Below are 6,000 nucleotides of genomic sequence, written 5' to 3'. Positions count from 1 at the left end.
CTCTTATCCCATACAAAGTGGCACTCGTCTGAAAGATGCTATTGAGGGTCTTGACAACAGTATCTATTTAAACAATATCTATTAATATGACTCACCTTACGTACCTTGAGGATTGCCCAGAATTAAGGCCATATTTTTTTGGCTCAACTTACATACCATGATGGTACGTAACCCAGAATTAAGGACACACTCTTCTATCTGATACCTCTCCAAATGTCCGAGACATAATATGTTAAACTGGACGCTTCAGAACTAATCAAAACATATCACGAAGAACTGAAAACATAATGCATAACATACACTTAATTCCAGATTTGACATGATAGTGTCTATCACGTGCATGCATCCATATTTGTACAATCTATTGGGCTGCTACCTTACAAAAATTTGTTCAGCAATTTTCATTCAGCCACAGAAATTAAATATCTCATATAAACTCTTTTTAATTTCATATTAACTACAACTGCATGTGCATGCCTGTTATTGTACAAATATATCTTCCGGCAACCATGTTAGGACTTATCATAGCTCTTGCGCTGTAACCTATCATTATCTTAAGAATCCACCTACTGTTGAAAGAAAATCTTCTTTCACATCATCCTAAAGTAATCGTGTTTTACTTCCCAGCTTTTCCCTTTCTTGGAAACCATCTTCTCCATCTCATTCCTAAAGATGCTTGTGCATAGGCTTCCTTCAGCACAATATAGACCATGTGCTCATCCTCGAAATGCTACAGAAACAGACGCAGATTTTCAAAACAACCTGCCTGGGGGTTTTTAATTGCAGAAAACACATCAAATATTAGCATGAAGCGAGCAATCGACCAACATGGACATTCAGAATCACCGTTTGGCTAGATGTCTCGTATCTAAGACCCCTTTGCCTAAACATGACACATGGCGCATCTGGGTAGCTCTTCTGGATCATAGTTTTGCCGAGTGCGCAAAACGACAAAACTATGTTAAACTTGGTCATAGTAGAGCTACCCAGATGCGCCATGTCTCGTCATTCAGTCTCTATCATTTTTTTGCCGAGTTACTGTGTTCTGCACTTGGCAAAGTTTTTTGCAGTTGTCTAGTAAGTGCACGTGGAAAAGAACACAGCAAAATAAACATTGCTGGCAGGCATGCAGCATAGTCGTGTTTTCTCAGTGCTGCCGTGTTTTTTTTGGCCTTTGCCGAGTGCATTTGGCATTCATCAAAATTGGGAATTCCAGTAGTGAGCATGTCCTGTGCCTAATATATATTGTCCATGCATAGAAATAAAAAAGAGTATGTAAATATACTTAAAATACTCTTTGCAACATATGTGAGGAAAAATGTATATATTATATCGACCGGATTTTCTTCAAGTCTCTATTGACTAATAGAATTGTGAAGATCATTAAAATTTATATCTATACATGAGTAGCAAAAAAAATCTTCACTGTGTCGAGAAAATTAGCACAAAAGTAATGGTTATCCAACATAAAGGGACAATATATATTAGAGGAGCAAAAGAGGGACAAATTGTCTTGAAAAGCCATAAGTTTCGAACCATAAGTTTCGACATACATGTACCTAATCCAACAACTCAGCAGACTTGTTTTAATCCTTTGTGAATTTATAAAGTTGGAAGAAATAAAATCCATAAGCTAAGCAATTACGCAGTTGGGTACATATTTATAGAAGTCTGAATAATATAATGTCCGGAAGTAGCAGGAGCATCAGTTCACATATCTCGGGGAAGTTATTTTAACAATCTCAAAGGACAATAGGCATAAAATAACCGTAGGTATTTAGCCTCATTGACAAATTGGTCAAGAAATTAAGAAGACAAACTGAACATACACATGTTTTAGCTAATTTTTTAAAAATAATACATTCTTTTTATTAATTTTCATAAATATTACATGGGATAAATTTTTTTCAAAAATAATACACCATCGGCCCGCTGCAGGCCGACTGGGCCTAGTCGGCCCACAGCAGGCCGATTGGATTCCAGTCGGCCTACAGCTGGCCGACTGGCCCCTGTCGGCCCACTGTGGGCTGATTGCGTCCTATTGGCCCACTGTGGGCCGACTGGAGCTAATTGGCTCGCTCTGGGCTAATTGTTTTTGCAAAAAAAGTAGGCATAAAAAATATATATTTAAAAAATGTTAATCATGTAATTAAAAAATTTTAAACGTGTATAAAAAATGTTCCTGATGTATAAAAAATGTACAATATATATGCAAAAAAGTTGACTAAAAATATGTTTTAAAATGTGTTAAGCATGTATTTAAAAATTGTTAAATGTGTGTATAAAATGTTTCTTATTTATACAAAAAATATAGAATGTGTATGAAAAAAAGTTGACACCAAAAAAATATGTTTGAAAAAAATGTTAATCATGTATTTGAAAAAATGATCCTTATCTATACAAAAAATATAGAATGTGTATGAAAAAAAGTTGACATCAAAAAAATATGTTTGAAAAAAATGTTAATCATGTATTTGAAAAAATGTTCAACGAGTACACAAAAATGTTTCATGTATTGGAATGAAAGGTTAAACGTGTATAAAAAAATGTTCCAGCTCCGGATCCAGTATGGGAGCATCACAGACCTAAGTATGGTTGGTTGCACTTTTTGTATGGAACTGGAACATTCTTTTCAAACATATTTTTTGGTGTCAACTTTTTTTCATACACATTCTATATTTTTTTGTATAGATAAGAAACAATTTTTATACACACATTTAACAATTTTTAATCGTGTATTTGAAAAAATGTCAACTTTTCAAACATATTTTTTTGGTGTCAACTTTTTATCATACACATTCTATATTTTTTGTATAAATAAGGAACATTTTTATACACACATTTAACAATTTTTAAATACATGCTTAACACTTTTTAAAACATATTTTTTATGTCAACTTTTTCATATATATTGTACATTTTTTTGTATACATCAGGAACATTTTTTTATACACGTTTAACATTTTTTAATTACATGATTAACATTTTTTTAAACATATATTTTTTATGCCTACTTTTTTTGCAAAAACAATTAGCCCACAGCGAGCCAATTAGTTCCAGTCAGCCCACAGTGGGCCGACAGGGGCCAGTCTGCCAGCTGTAGGCCGACTAGAATCCAATCGGCCTGCTGTGGGCTGACTAGGCCCAGTCGGCCTGCAGCGGGCCGACGGTGTATTATTTTTGATATTTTTTATTCAGCATAATATTTATGAAAATTAATAAAAATAATGTATTATTTTTAAAAAAATATAGTCATGTTTTACTTGAGCAAAATGTGAGGAACATTTGAACAAACAACAAATTTAAGTATACATGTCAAAACATCAGATCAAGTGCATAAAAGCAGGTAGTGGTGAGTGCATGTTACAAAAATTAAAAGGCTACATATGGGTACTCTTAAGAGCATCCATGTTAGATGTTCCTCCATAGGTAGATGATAGAATTATGCTCCAGTGTACCAGCATGCGTGCATAGCATAAATGTAAATTTCGAAGTGCATCGTTCTAAGTCGAACTTAGAAATTAGAAGATACTATGTTGGAGCATCATATGGTTTTTATTTTGTTTTGAAATCAAGTACCACAACTTTCAGACTGCACTTCCATTTGTGATTAATGGCAGCAATCAGATGGCACTTTAGCTGAATGCACACATGTGAAAAGGGAAGACCCCATCGGACCTAAATTCTGGAAGATAGTAATGTTGGGGAACATCAGCCCTAGAAGGACTTACAATTAGTCTAATTTGAAGGAAAAACATCAAACACATGTTATCAAATTTCCAACTTATAAGATAAAACAAAACAGAGATGGTGACATTTAGAAAATTGGCAGCCATTGGCTTCAAACTGCAGCCGATGAATCTACTCCTTGGATCCATAAGCCGTCGTGGCCTAGACGCTCTTAGAAAAATTAATACTACAATTCAGGAACACTCGATCATAATGTTATATATCTAACATAACATGATTCTTTTATTCGTTTTGGACATATCATAGTGTTCATGCTTACCCTGCTATTGCGCTGAGGGGTTTACTTAGCCCATGATCAAAATCGTCCTTGTTGAAGTCATCAACCGTGGCAAGGTCTTGTCATGCTGCCAGCAAGGAACGTGGATGGTCGATTTCTTGGTGAGATAATTGTTCTTCAAGATTACCTTTCTCTCCATGGCACAACATGGCAAACATCCACCAACAGCAGGAGCTCCGTCCTTCTCCATATCCCCCACCCTGCCTCCCTTGGTTGAGGGATTAAGAAAACTATGATTGGGAAGCCAAATCACAGAGAGAGTCAAAGACCAAGTTAGGCTTAATTAGTAGAGAAAATAGAGATCCACCCGTACAGGAAGGATTGACATTATACTTGGACGTATCTTTTTCTACATATATGGTACATGTTTCTTTTTTGTACGCCGAAGAAAGATCTATTTCTTGTTTTTGGAGGGATAGAGAAAAATGATTTAATTTTTCCATCGCTATCATCTGCTTCAAGTAGATGCACGATAAAGGAAATTGAATCCCTAGACTGCACTATTAAAAGACACGACGAAAAGAATTAGATCCAAACCGAAAAAAAGAATTTCAAAAGAAATCAGTGTGCGGACTGAGAAGACGAACCTAATCTAGATGAGGGAAAAAATTGTAATAAGCTGCACGAGCGCAGGAGATCCATGCCATAACTTGGTTGCTGTAATTTGGGACAGACATGATCTGTTTCCATGTAGACGGGAGCGCAGAAGGTCCATGCCATAAATTAGAGAAGCATGTCATAACTTCCTTGCAGCAATTTGGGAGAGACATGATCTGTTTCCATGTGGAGAGGATCGCAGAAGATCCACGCCCTAACTGCCTTGTTGCAATTCGGAGATACAGAAGATCCATGCCCTAACTTGTTGCAATTGGGAGAGACATAGATATGTTTCCATGTGGATAGGAAGAGAGAGATGAGGGTTTGGGAGAGGGAGACGTGAGACATTGAGAGAAGGATCCATGACCAACTTTGTTGCTCCAAATTGAGAGAGACGTGGATCTCTTTTCCATGAGAATATGAACAGAGACGTGAAAGAGAGAGGGAGGTCAGAGATTGAGCGAGAGAATAGGGTTTGCTTCTAAGGTGTTTTTATGGGAAAAAGGGTGGAGGTTGATATTTTACGGGCATCTCTTTTAGTTTTTTTCCGCAACTTTTATGAGTTAATCTAGACCGTAATAACCCGGTCCCATTAGATGGACGTCTCCTAATTTCTAATTAATTAACGTCGGAATTAGTAGGAAGTCTGTAATTAGTATAGGTATAGATCCACGTGAATTTGCTGTAATCATCAATGAAAGACACATAATAGTTTTTTTTATTGATAGAATCACGGGCAGGCCCCCATACATCGGAGAAAATTTGCTCTAAAGGAGCTTTAGACACACTGTTTGAACTAGGATAAGGAAGTTGGTGACTTTTGCCCATTTGGCATGCATCACAAACTCCTTCTTTATTTAACTCGCTACTAGAAAAAGGAATATCATTCTGGCTAAGAACATGACGCACTATGGTGGATGACGGATGCCCTAGCCGACTGTGCCACCTTTCAACATGCAGTTTATTTGCACCAAACGCTTGCTTGCTTGAGCTAAAGGGAGCCGATGATACGGGGTAGAGACCTTGTCTACACCTGCCGCGCAGAAGGGTTTTCCTCATTCCCTGTTCCTTGACGAGAAAAAAAGTTGGGTGAACTTCAAGGAAAGTATGATTATCAGTGGATAAGCGATGGGCGGAGATAAGGTTTTTTGCGGCATCGGGCACATGCAAGAATGTTCTTTAGATGAAGATCACGAGTAGGGGTACGAACGGTAGTGTGACCAATATGACTAATTTCCATACCTTCTCCGTTTGCAGTGTGAACTTGATCGTTGCCGTGGTACTTGTTGTGGACGGTCAACTTGTCGAGCTCGTTGGTGAGGTGATCGGTGGCACCAGTGTCCAAATACCAGTTGGTATCTACTCCATAGGACGAG

The sequence above is a fragment of the Triticum urartu genome, chromosome 7A, assembly GCF_056163025.1.
Source record: "Triticum urartu cultivar PI428250 chromosome 7A, HENAU_Tu73, whole genome shotgun sequence".
Taxonomy (NCBI): domain Eukaryota; kingdom Viridiplantae; phylum Streptophyta; class Magnoliopsida; order Poales; family Poaceae; genus Triticum; species Triticum urartu.
This window is presented reverse-complemented; position numbering follows the sequence as displayed.